Source organism: Lolium rigidum, chromosome 7 (genome assembly GCF_022539505.1).
Source record: "Lolium rigidum isolate FL_2022 chromosome 7, APGP_CSIRO_Lrig_0.1, whole genome shotgun sequence".
NCBI classification, from domain to species: Eukaryota; Viridiplantae; Streptophyta; class Magnoliopsida; order Poales; family Poaceae; genus Lolium; species Lolium rigidum.
In genome coordinates, this window is record NC_061514.1 from 122,314,422 (window position 1) to 122,329,024 (window position 14,603).

Here is a 14,603-nt window from a genome sequence, read left to right on the forward strand (position 1 = left end):
GATGAAGATACATGCGCAAGCTGAGCTGGATGGAAGAACGGTGAATCTTGGTGAACTCCGGGGCTACTTGTTGTGGATATACTTCATAGGTATACCATCGACATGGTCCGATTCCGGCAAGCCCGGGTGGCCCACAGATGGTGGTGATGGCATATGGCCCACCGGGCAGCCTAGTTGTTGTTGATCAAGATGGAAGATGTCCAACCCAGGAACAAGGAGTCGGATCCCAACCGACCTATGAGGTAGCCGGATCCGAACCGCCCTACGAAGGTAGCCGGATCCAAACCGCCCTACGAAGGTAGCCGGATCCGAACCGCCCTACAGAGGTACCCGGATCCGAACCGCCCTACAGAGGTACCCGGATCCGAACCGCCCTAGGAAGGTAGCCGGATCCGAACCGCCCTACGGAGGTACCCGGATCCGAACCGACCTACAGAGGTACCCGGATCCGAAGAGGTCTATGCCAGGAGTCAGATCCGTGAAGGCCCATGAAGGAAGCCGGATCCATGACGACAAGTTAGGAATAGGTGGATCCTTGACGTACACGGCAATGTAATATTAAGTATTTAGGCAACTTGTATTCCAGGTAGGACTCTCCGTAGAAACCCTAGATCCGGGCGCCTATATAAGCCGGATCCCGGGAGCCCTGAGGGGAGATCTCGAGCTAGAAGCGAGAGAACCACAATTCATTGTAACAACGCGAAAGCGCCCAGATAATACCAGACAAGCAGCAGTAGGCCCTGTCATCGTGCGGGTGTTCCGAAGGCTGGGTAAATCGCGTACCACCGTCCCGTGTGCACTCCGCCCTATGGCCCCTACTTCTTCTCCCCCTCGTGAGGATCCCTCCTCCGAGGTACCGTCGATTAGGCAACGACAGGCAGGTCAAGGGGCGTCACGAGGGGCCCACACGCTAGGGCCGCGCGGCCAGCACTTGGGCCGCGCCGCCCTGTTGTGTGGCCACCTCGTGGCCCCACTTCGTATCCTCTTCGGTCTTGTAGAAGCTTCGTGGAAAAATAGGACCCTGGGCGTTGATTTCGTCCAATTCCGAGAATATTTCCTTACTAGGATTTCTGAAACCAAAAACAACAGAAAACGACAAGCGGCTCTTCGGCATCTCGTCAATAGGTTAGTGCCGGAAAATGCATAATAATGACATATAATGTGTATAAAACATGTGAGTATCATCATAAAAGTAGCATGGAACATAAGAAATTATAGATACGTTTGGGACGTATCACACCTCCCACATCTAATCTTTGGACCAAGTCAAAGCGGGGAACATCTGCTTGGGCGGCGGCTGCCATCTCTTTTTTCAAAAAGCTCGGCGAACATCTGCTCCTCCTTGTCGTCAGAGTCCATGTCTGGCTAGGCAAATGGACGAACACCTGCCAGACATGTCGACGAGGCGCGATGCGAGGAGGTGCCTGACGGCGAAATATAGGCAGACGACACGACGGACGGCGGAATATAGGCTGCTGGGTGGAGGGACAACGGAGTGCAGGCAACCGGCCGACGAATTGGCGAGGGGTGGTGCCGGCGGCGACAGAGGAACGAGAGGGGAGGGGGGATTTGTGACGAGAAAGTGGTGGGGTTCGTGTGTTCTCTCGACGACAGAGCAGGCCCGTCCTTGCTTTTCTCTCGTCCGGAGTCCCCGAGCGCACCCCGGGGGCGGGGATGGCCTGGCCTCTCCGGATGGATTAAGGGCCTATTCCGGGGAAAAACGAGGAACCGGGGGCGCGGCTGGGCCGAATAACTCCGTCCGGATGAAAAAAAGCCTGTCGGGGGCCTGATGGCGTGTATTTCACACGTTCGTTGGGCAACCCCAAGAGGAAGGTATAATGCGCACAGCAGCAAGTTTTCCCTCAGAAAGAAACCAAGGTTTATCGAACCAGGAGGAGCCAAGAAGCACGTTGAAGGTTGATGGCGGCGGGATGTAGTGCGGCGCAACACCGGAGATTCCGGCGCCAACGTGGAACCTGCACAACACAACCAAAGTACTTTGCCCCAACGAAACAGTGAGGTTGTCAATCTCACCGGCTTGTTGTAACAAAGGATTAACCGTATTGTGTGGAAGATGATTGTTTGCAGAGAAAATAGTAAAACAAGTATTGCAGCAGATTTGTATTTCAGTATTAAAAGAATGGACCAGGGTCCACAGTTCCTAGAGGTGTCTCTCCCATAAGATAAAAGCATGTTGGGTGAACAAATTACAGTCGGGCAATTGACAAATAGAGAGGGCATAACAATGCACATACATGGCTTGATAAGTATAGTGAGATTTAATTGGGCATTACGACAAAGTACATAGACCGCCATCCAACTGCATCTATGCCTAAAAAGTTCACCTTCAGGTTATCGTCCGAACCCCTTCCGAGTATTAAGTTGCAAAGCAACGGACAATTGCATTAAGTATGGTGCGTAATGTAATCAACAACTACATCCTCGGACATAGCGCCAATGTTTTATCCCTAGTGGCAACGAGCACAACACAACCTTAGAACTTTCTCGTCATCGTCCCGGTGTCAATGCGGGCATGAACCCACTATCGAGCATAAATACTCCCTCTTGGAGTTAAAAGCAAAAACTTGGCCGAGCCTCTACTAGTAACGGAGAGCATGCAAGATCATAAACAACACATATGTAATAACTTGATAATTAACATAACATGGTATTCTCTATCCATCGGATCCCGACAAACACAACATAGAGTATTACGGATAGATGATCTTGATCATGTTAGGCAGCTCACAAGATCCAACAATGAAGCACAATGAGGAGAAGACAACCATCTAGCTACTGCTATGGACCCATAGTCCAGGGGTGAACTACTCACTCATCACTCCGAGAGCGACCATGGCGGTGTAGAGTCCTCCGGGAGATGAATCCCCTCTCCGGCAGGGTGCCGGAGGAGATCTCCAGAATCCCCCGAGATGGGATCGGCGGCGGCGGCGTCTCAGTAAGGTTTTCCGTATCGTGGTTTTTCGCATCAGGGGTTTCGCGATGGAGGCTTTAAGTAGGCGGAAGGGCAGAGTCGGGGGGCTAACGAGGGGCCCACACCACAGGGCGGCGCGGGCCCCCCCTTGGCCGCGCCGCCATGTGGTTTGGCCACCTCGTGGCCCCACTTCGTATGCTTTTCGGTCTTCTGGAAGGTTCGTGGCCAAATAGGCCCCTGGGTCTTTGTTTCGTCCAATTCCGAGAATATTTTGTTACTAGGATTTCTGAAACCAAAAACAGCGAAAACGAGAACTGCACTTCGGCATCTTGTTAATAGGTTAGTTCCGGAAAATGCACGAATATGACATAAAGTGTGCATAAAACATGTAGGTATCATCAATAATATGGCATAGAACATAAGAAATTATCGATACGTCGGAGACGTATCAGGGCCTAGTCGGGGAGACGGCTGGAGGTGCTCTAATGCCTTTGGTGGTGGAATGGATGAGTTCGGAGGTGGAGATGGCACCAACAACGGCGCATAAGGGCGCGTTTGGTAGGCTAGGGCCGAAATCCTGCATGTCTGGCGCAGCGAGATGGGCGCCCCTGCGCGTCGCGAACGGGCCACGGACCACTTTTGGCCCATCGTTTGGTAGCTTGTGCTGCACCGACCCGAACAAAAGTGCATGTTGTTTGGATGCCTGGATACAACGCTCCATCTCTGTTCAGCCACAACATATGTGTTTGGTTGCCATTTGGGCACCCTAACAACAGCTTGTCCTCACCATATTCAAATATGGTGATCTTACCATCATATAACGGCACACAAATAGCTCAAACACGATCATAAGAACAACAAACACTTATACACAATGAATAGAGTACTTAACAATTCCTAATCTAGCGTCAGAGTGGTAAGACGCTTGCCTAAACCTGAGGGCAGACTACCCAGGTCCAAAAGTAGTGTTCAACAGCCTCCTAGAGGCCAGCACAACTGTGAGATATGCACAAAAGAAGTGTTTAACATCCTCCTAGAGGCCAGCACAACTAAAGGATCAGACATAAACAGAGGTAGCGATGGAGCAGCAGCACCTTAACGGCGAGGATCAGCAAAACGGCCCTCGCGGTGCCTCTTGCAGCCGAAGACGCTGGAGCAAGATGTCTCCTTCCTGAAGAAGTCGACCTTGAAGCCGTCGTCCTGAGGGGTGAAGACGAGCGTGACGTTGACGTGCAGCAAAATCCTGGCGGCGAACTCGCTCCAGGACTTGATGAGCCCGATGCGCTGGCATGTCCACTGCAGCTGCACCTTCCACTCGCAACGCTGGCCCAAGTACAAGAAGACCTTCACCGGGGAGCCATTGTTCTTGAGCTTGTACTTGGTGATCAGGGGCTGCTCCATGTACGGGGGGACAGCGAGGGCACGGAGGTCGTCGCTCTCCACCTACACGAAGAACGCCGGTAGACGCTGCCTGACAGCGTGCCCCAGGTCAGCAGGACGGTCGGCGTGAAGCCTCGGCACTGTGATCTGGTGGTGGGCTTCCATGAACGCTATGTTGGGGTCACGCAGCTGGACACGGACAGCCATGTCGATAGCGTCTAGTATGGGCCCTTCCGAGAACACTTTCAGGAAGGTCCAGTTCTGCAGAAGCACAAGCAAGCAATGTCAAGCTCAAGTGCAAGCAATGTCATGTACAAGCACAAGCAAGCAATGCCATTGCCAAGCACAAGCACAAGCATGCAGAAGCACAAGCAAGCAATGCCATGGACAAGCATGCGCAAGCACAAGCAAGCAATGCCATGGACAAGCATGCAGAAACACAAGCAAGCAATGCCATGGACAAGCATGCACAAGCACAAGTAAGCAATGCCATGGACAAGCACAAGCACAAGCAAGCAATGCCATGGACAAGCATGCAGAAGCCAAACATGGTGCTTCAGATTGGCATTGACATGTGCTTGAGCTTGGCATTGCCAGGTGCTTGAGCTTGGCATTGCCAAGCACAAGCAATGTCATGGACAATGCCAATGCCAATCTCAAGCACTGGCATGGACTTGACATTGTGAAGTCCATGATGGTGATTGAGAATGCCATGGGCAAGCATAAGCACTGTCAAGAACACGCATGCACATTGCCATGAATCCTATCTACATTCCTAGCTACATTCACATGTACAATGTCATCAAGTCGATGTAAACAAGGGAGAAGTAGTCGATTGAAGGTACTTACGATTGGGTGGAGGGACAACGGCCTAGTCTGAGGAGGAACAGGACGCGCGCAGGCGCCGGTTGGTCCTCGAGGAGGTCGCACTCCAAATCCGGGTGGAGCAGAGGCCGACCAGGAGCGTAGGTACCCAGCGATGGTGGCGGTGCAGCGGTCGGGAAGCGGGGCGCCGATGGTGTTGTTGTTTGCCGACGAGCACGAGGCCGGCTGAACCCCGGCGGCGGCCGACGGGAGGCGCGCCATTGGGTGCAGGCGGACGTGGCATGCCCCATGGCATCAGCGCGTGCATCGGGGTCGACGCGAACCCCGGCGGGGGCTCCATCTCCCTGCTGGAGCCCGGTGCACCGGCCGCCATTGCAGCGCCCTCGCCGTCGGAAACCCTAGTGGGGAGGGGGCAAAAACCCCCGCCCCCTACCGATCCGCCAATCGAATCCCGGTGGCTTGAAGGCCCTGGACGGTGGCGCTCCGGGTTGCCACGCCGGCGGCTCGTGCTCGCGAACGGCGATGATCGATTCAACACTGGCACGCGGCCGGCATTGATCTGCGGCGCCGAGTCGCGGCCTCCGGCCTCGTATTCGCGGACGAGGCGTAGGAGCGTGTAGTGACCCTGCATACGACTGCATGTTATAGTATGCTGGTCGTGGATATAATATATGCAAAGTACCAATCCATAAATATCACATCCCTCAAAGTGGTACAAACAGAAACATAGTTGGTCCAAACTTACTCACTTAATATTATTACAATCCAAAAATGTACATCATAAGGGAGCTCCTCTTGGGTCCGCAGAGGATAACTCGGGTGTTCTAGTTGAACTCTACAAAGCCTACGAACTATAAATAGAACTAGACTTAGAACCATTACTACTCGAGCAACTTATTCTATATTGTTCGGTGCTGCCCGACTACTACTACAGTAACCTATTAGTTTATGCCTCCTCCTCTGTCTCGTCGGCTCCAAACTCTATCAGGTAGTCCACTCCTTCGACACCTCCCGAGAGATCTGGCTCCTCGTAGTAGACGTCCTCCGCGTAGTCTGCCTCCTCGGGATTCCCCTCAGTGCTGTTCTGGCAATCTAAGCATGGGATTTAAAGAGGGATGAGTACAAGCGTACTCAACAAGTTCATTATAGGAAAGAGGTGTTTTATGCACTAGCTACGGCCATGAACCAGAAAGTCCAAGGCAATGCAGATTTTTGTAAACATTTCTTCAAAAGGTTGCTTCTATTCTGAAGAGCTATGTCCGCCAGCTTTCACCGGTTGCTAGAACTTCATGGAGTTCCTTTCCAGCAGCGTTCGCAGTTCCAAACCCGGAACATGGAGTGACAATTTGATACACTCTACAGATGTGTGTTACTGTACCCATAAGAGAACTTATCCTTGTTACCAGCCGAGTCTAGTTCTCGTCCACACTTCCTTGTTGTGAGGCCAGGTATAAGTCATAGCCAATCACTGGGCTTCTCGCGACCCCGCATACCCACTCTTTTGTAATCCACTGACCTCGATCGACTCTATGAGCAATCCCTGGGTCAGCCCGTTACAATCCATCATAGCTACATTCCGCAATAGAAGCAATGGGCTTTGTCCCCCTGGGCTTCCTCCCTGCCTAAGCATATACCTGCTGGCCACCTGCAATTGTACCCGTTGATATGCGAGAGGGAAAAAACAGCTGACTACTCCGTCCCACTTCAGATCTTATGGTAAACACGGTTATTACGGCGCAAGAACCATTGAACGACATTTGTTGTTAATCCTATGTGAATATAAACCCATTGCAATGGAACCTCCACCGGACTTATACCATGGTTCCATTGCCCACCACATAGTCATATTCATAGTTATGAAAATAATCTTTTGTTTTTTATGCAAGAGTGATAAGTATAGTACTTTGCAAGTAATTTGATAAAAATACTCAAGGTGACATGAACAAGCGATTAACTTGCCTGGATAATGCAAGGTATTGCAGTTGGATGGTGTGGACTGACCCTTGTCCTCGGTTTCTGAAAGATAGCATCATTGTACGATAAGAGCAATGGTTAAAGATCCAATTGATGCATGCTTTTGGTGTTTTTAAGTTGTCTCCCAGCTGGTGTTTTTAATTTAATTCTCAAAGATTTGGAACAAGAAATAATTAATTTTCCTCCTTAAGAGTAATAATAATGTCTTGGAGTTTTTCCAAGAAGAGTTAAGTCCAATGATATTTATGGACTTGATTAATTGTTAAAAACATGAGGTCTATTTTAATTTCTTTTATTATTATTTTATTCTTTGGATACATAATTATGAATTTTCACTTTGGTTCCTATATTTAAACAAGTATTTGTTTGGGATAGAGAATAATTTTTAAAGTGGTTTTCGTATTTTATTTTATTATTTTAGAGTTTTTTTTTGAATTTTGGATTTTGTGTAAAATCTCAATTAAAATGGCTTGTGAAAAGACCATTTTGTCCCTAGGCCCACCAGTCAGACCGACCCATTGGGTTAGGTTGGACTAGCCCAACTGGTCCGACCAAACCGGCCTCACTCGTTCCCCTTCTCGCTCCCAATGAACCCTAACCCTAAATCGGCTTCCGCGACTCCCGTGCCGCCTCCGCCGTCGCCGGTCGATTCCGGCCAACACCGGCCGCCTCGGCCCTCGCCATGGGGCTGGATCCGTCGGCGATGGCGGAGGAGGAGGCGAGGAGGCCATGGCGGCGGTTGATGGGACAGGGCGGTGTTGTCCGTGCCAGGAGTGAATGGGGAGAGAGAAGGAGCGAACCGGTGAGGGAAAGTGGGGAGCGAGGACCAAGACAACGCGCTGTCTCCCACGCATCTCCACTCGTGCAACCGTTGCACGCGGGCGTGCAAAATGACACGACAAAGGGACAAGCCCGCTGGAAATTGCCGATTCGACCTCCAGGGCCTGTCCCAGGGGTGCTTTGAGAACCGGTTGGGCCACAACGCGGAACTTACATGCAACCAAACGAACCGTTCTCTTGCTGGGCCGATGCGAGCCAAAGGGATCACAACCTACCAAACGTGCCCTAAGTGCTTGTGGCTATTCGTAACTCCGATATCCGAGGATGTATCACATGGTGTTTTTGAGATTGGCGGTGCCCCTGTGGATTTGGCGTTGAGGTAGTTGGCGCGCACACGGCTCGCTCTACACAACCTGGATTTCATGGTCGGGTGGCAGCGCGAGGTCGGGGTGGATCGTCGGTTGACGTTACCTAAATTCCACCACACACGACGGACCTGGCATACCAACAGGCCACCGATGACACCGACAAGGGGAGGCATGGCGGCGGGGCTATTTTTAATATTTGCGAACTATTTTTCAATTTCTTTATTACTTTTATATCAACGATATCTTTTCCAATCCGTAAAATTTTTAAAATTCATGATCATTTTTTTCAGATTCATGAATATGTTTTAATCCATGAATATCTTTAAATCCATAAGAATATTATAAATTTCTGAACATTTTTAGTTCAAGATTTTTTAAAAAAAATTCATGTACACTTTTCAAATTCATGGATTTTTTTTTGAAATGTATGAACATTTTAAATTCGTGATTTTTCTTTTTGATTTCACAAATATTTTGAAAGTCTACAGAAAACCAAATGTTTTTTCATTAGCAAACGTGAGTGAAAAGAACAATGCTAAGAGTATGAGCGAGGTCACCAGGATGAGCGCGGCGTTTCCTTTTTGCCACTCAATGCGGGCACTCTTGTTCTCCGCACGCGCGTACAGTTTGGGTCGGCCTATCAGGCGCGCTACTGCAGATGTTTTCTGGTTTTCCGTTGGCTTCTTGCTAGTCTTGTTAGAGTCTAATGACTCACGCTCTCTCAGTTTAAACTGATAAGTGATTGGTTAGATTCGTACAACTTAAAATCAGAAGTTAAAGGTACAATACCCAAAAAGGCAATAAATTATTTTATTGCGGTTTGCCCTCATTCCCGCTGCGCACGTCAAGACTCCAAAGAAAAAAAAGGAGCATAGATGTGAGGGGGAGTGTTAAAGTGTAATGACCGACGCTCTCTCTCTCAGTTCAGACTTTTAATTCAATTGGCTAGCACAACAATCTTTTAATCTTTACTACTTCGATTCCTTTTTTGAGTTGTTTCATGTGGTTTTTCTCGATTCATCACGATTTTTTGTGGGTTTTTCCTGTTGACTAACCTTGACTTACTAAATGATCATTGGTGCGTCCCATAGAGAGACCCTGGTGCGGTGCTCCCTAGCGCAACCGGTGAGCTGGATATAGGCTCTCCCGACGAGTCCACAAGCACACACATACATGGACACACATTTTAAGTGCTTTACTCGAAAACCCTATACCTCGCACGCACCAAACATGCTAATGGTGGCGACATGTCGCTGCGGTCCTGTAACATGAAGGACAACGAAAGAGGGTGGTCTTGGTTTTTCAGGTTTTGGGAAGCATCTAGAAGCTTCCGGTTCGGCTTTTTGTGGTCTACTATTTTTTTCCTTCGGTTCTTTGGTGGTTCTGTTATTTTTTTTTTGGTTTTATGTACTTTTCTTTTTCTTTGTTTATTGAAACATTTGAACATTTTTAAAATATGATCCTGTTTTCCCAAATATTTTTAAATTTTGAACATTTTCAAAATCCAAATTTAATTTATTCAGAATCCGAATTTGTTCAACTTGCTGCAACTCGTGGACACAGGGTTCGAACTCTGGTCTATGCCGTGGTGGAGCGAAGCTACAACCACTGGATAGTGGTTGGATGTTTTACCAAATTAAAAAATATGTTGTTGTTTTAACCGAGCGAACGAATTAATGGGCCGGCCGGAACATGTTGTGTGTGCTGTACTAACGGGCGCTAAGGACAGCTCTACGGGCCCATCAAAAGCAAACAAGCGTCGTTTTCTCCATATAAAGCCCATGAGAAGTCCATTCAGCAAGGCCGTGGCGGCTGCTGGACAACGGCCATGAAGTACTGAACGATCAGACGTAGGCCGTGGTGGCAGCGACACTGCACACGTCCTACAACAGGATCAGTGGGATGTCGGGCGGTTGCGCGGGTTCGGCTGTCCGTGGGGCGCGCCGGCGAGGGTATCAGGTCCGTCGGCGCTGCGCTTCGCCTTTGCGCAGACGCAGTGCTTCCCGCGGATGCCAACGCCGTCTGGATTTGGTTGTGACGCGCACGCCTCTCGGTCCCGGCCACGACGGCGATCGGGACTCGGGAGCCACCTACAGCACAAAGCTCGAGCAATCAGCCATGGATACGCAGAATCACGGAATAATTGCGCCGCTGGACCGATACCGGCTGAATCGGGGACAATGGCAATGCTGATCTGCTCCGCTCGCCGTCGATAAAGATGGCGGTGCTCGTATTCGGTTAAGCCCGCCTGATATGCTTTGCTGCTTTCTGGACCGTGTCCCCACGTCTAGCCAGGCGAATTCATTCGCCGCTGTTCCGGCAAGGTTCAGTGCGGATCACCGGAGTCTCCTATCAATTACGAGGTATATCAAAAATGCCTGTCATCATCTATCTGCTTCAAACTTAGTTGCGTTGGACTGCGTTGGCGACGCCCGCAAACATTGTGAATTTTAAACCCACTTGCCAACATGGTGAATTTAAAGTCATCTCCTTTGGCTGCTTTTGCTAGAAAAAGATTTACAAAACAGATTAAAAATTCGGTCAATTGTCCATGTCATTTTCAGGCACGCCCTTTTCGCAACCGGCTTAGCTAGCCGATCAACATATATAAGATAGGATGAGTGAGTGATCAGCTTAAAGAAGACATCTACCAGGCCCCCCTCTGCAAATCATTTCTCCCCCGGCCAAGCCAAGATACTACCAGTACGCTACAAGCCTAGCTAGGCTGCACCCACTGCACGCAGATGCCGCCCTCCAAAAGCCCTAGTGCTGCTTGGCTCACCCATCCTTTCGACGGCGACCTCGCTCGTGCCCCGGATTCGTGTGACCTCCGAAATGGCTGCTGCGCATCTCCGAAATGGCCTCACCTCACCACGATCGACGACGTACGCCGAGTGACGAACCGACAGCAGCGCGTCGCCGAGCGCGCATCGTGGGTTGGGCTAGGCTCACAACTCCTGCTGGAGGAGGTTGATCGATTTTCTCGCGGGCTCTTTTGGCCGGGATCAGCCCTTTCAACGGCGGAATGATGGGCGCGTCGCGTAAGTACGGCCGCACCAAGTGGGAGGATGAGCTATCGGCGGTGCTAATCTGGTCATCTGCTTGCTCCTACTACTACACTGCGAAGGTCTATGGGAGAGCATTAGCTAAGCTGTTCTGATCGGAGAGCATTAGCTTAGATCAGGATAGACACGTACGCAATCTTGATATCTGATTGTGGGTTGCATTGTGTACCCCCATTGATATGGTGGCCGGTGTCATGCACCCTTCTGCCTTCCAAAACTAGCTGATCCAAGTGTACTTTGTGCTTAGGCCAAGTGTCTTTTTCTCTATAAAAAAAAAAGGCTTGAACACACGTACACGTTTCTATGGTACCTCAATTTGTCAACCACCTTAATCAGGGATGCCTTTACCTTTCGAGCTTTCCTTGTTGAAGCCTTGAAGGTGCGAGCTAACCGTCTCAAGCTCTAAGAGTATCTCTAGCCGATGCCCTATAATCAGTTAGAGCAGTTAAATTTCAGTTTTACTCCTCTAAACATACTGATTGGTCCCAGTGTACTTTATGCTTAATTTCTATACAAAGCAGGGCCCATTGTTTTTTTTTCTCTATAAATATATTGAACAAACGTACACGTTTCTAGAGCACCTCAATTTGTTATCTGCCTTTATCAGGGATGCATTTACCTATTGAGCTTTCCTTGTTGAAAGTGTGAGCTAACCAGCTCAAGATCTTACTAGAAGAACTCACTCTATCTAGTCGACTAATAAAAGCAGACCACTTGCTAAAAAAAAGCTTTTACCGATCTTATTCCGAACACAAAGGCTAGCATCGACATTTTACTTGAGTCAACACTTAAGGAAACTGCAATGCTTTAAGTTATTTAAACGCCCCTAAATTAGTAGTTTTCAGCATATGTCGTGACCACTTAAATTTCTTTTTCGAGGAAGGAAAATACCTAGTCTATACTCCCTCTTGCCACAATGTAGTGCATATAAGATTTTTAAAAAAGTTAGACGATGTTAACTTTGACCAAGTTTATTGATAAAATTATCTTCATCTAACATAGCAAATGTATACCATACGAAAATATACATCATGAGAAATCTAATGGTATTGATTTGGTATTTTAGGTATTGGTATTTTTCTCATATATTTGGTCAAATTTTACATCGGTTTTTCTTTAAAAAATTCTTATAGGCACTACATTTTAGCAAGGAGGGAGTACATCGATTGATGCACCCCGGCTTTATATTTCTCCCTTTCTTTGAACATATATACATAATCCTTATGTCGTTGGAGATGACTTAAATATTGTGATAGAAGGAGCTACTAACCCTAATAATTATCATCTTCACACATCGGTCATCCATCATCCTCTCGTACCTATGTCGCTTATCAATAATCAAGTATCCGGCTCCAATACCATTGTTACAAACCCCCACCTGCGCTAAATAGGCATTCCAATCCCCATTGTTCCATGACCCAATAGCATAGCAACATAGGCAAGAGATCTTCGGAGGTGGTGTTTCAACACATTGGTGCATATGAATCTATTATACAAAATGCAGACAAACAAAAAATGTCAAAAAATTCCAAGATAAAATTTCTCGCGTATATTCAGACATTCTGTACTCGTACATAAGTTTTCGAGGGAAATAAACAGTTTATGTGGTCTGTGTAAAAAGACCAAATAAATGTCCCGTAAATAGGCATGTGAGAACATAAAAAATGTATTTTTTACACGGGACACAAAAAATGTTCTTTTCCTGAAAACTTGTGTGCAGACATAGAATGTCTAGACGTACATGCGCAGTTTTATTTTAGATTTTTTTGATAATTTGAAATGTGTTTTCGCACAGTGGGTTCATATGAACCCATGAGCTGAAATGAATATCCCGAGATCTTCTACCTTCTAACTCTAAAAGTCCATCTTGATAGGAGAGGCTGTTCTCGCACTTCATACTCTATCTCAGCTTTATAACCTCTATTGACTAGAACAATAAAGGGAATTGCCAATTTTTCAAAGGTGTGAAGGATCATTCGCTATTAACTTAAGAGTTGACGTCTAATTTTCAAACAAAAAGTCTTTCCTTTTCAAGTGTACATAAAATACGTATCTTTATTATACGAGAAAGCATAATCAAATACTAGACAACACCATCAGCAGAGATGTGGAGCATATATCCAAGCAACCAGAGAAAAAAAAGGAAGGATTAATTAGCCACTAATCCATCAATCCCAGAAGATCCATCTGTGGAACTGTGTGAGCGGAAACCAAGGATGGCAATTTTATCCACGGGTACCGTACCCGCATGGGCAGGGTATGGGTACACTTTCATGCCCATGGGTAGTACTCATACCCTACCTGTTAAGTCATGGGTAGGGCACGGGTATAGCTTTATACCCGCGGGTATACCCATACCCTGCCCGTTTATTGTCAATTTCTTATGTGACACATCTACTTTTGTTTACTTATGAGTTACTATATGAGAATTGGATTTTCATATTTTTTTAAATGTTATGTACTAAACTACTTGTTATCGAGTTGAGATAATTCATTTTTTAATCAAATTTGTTATTGATAAATGTAAAATTGCGAGTGATTTGTGTACAATTTAACCTACCCACCGGGTACCCAATAGGTACGGGTACCCGCCGGGTATGGGTATGGGTAAACTTTTATACCCATGGGCATAGGTATGGATACAAGTTTGTACCCATCGACTATACGGGTATGGGTATGGTATTGCTCTACCCTGCCCATACCCTATCCATTGCCATCCTTGGCGGAAATGATAGCCCGTTAGGGCTTCGTGTTACGTGTAATATAGTGTAGAAAAAAGTGCTTACGGTGACGTATACATGAGCTTACATATACGAGCGGGAGTACTACTACATGTTATATATTATACATGAGATATTACAAAGGTTTTTTCGAAATGGGGGTTTTACCCTAGCCTGTGCATCAAAATGATACATATGGCTACTTTATTTCCTTATTCATAATCAGTAAGTATTACAAAGGTTAACACTTCCCTTAATCTAAACACTGGTGGAAAAAGGGGCTTTGGTCGCGGTTGGCAACTGCCATTAGTCGCGGTGGCCCAACCGCGACCAAAGTAGCGCGACTAAAGGCCCCCCCCTTTAGTCGCGGTTCCTCACGAACCGCGACTAAAGGCCCATCCACGTGGGCCGCAGGCGAGCGCCCGGGCGGAGGACCTTTCGTCGCGGTTCTTCTGGCCAACCGCGACTAAAGGCCTCCGCGAGGTTTAGGGTTTAGCCCCCCTCCCCCTAAATCTGGTTTCTTTTTAATTTGTATTATTTTATTTCTTTTGGGTTTTAA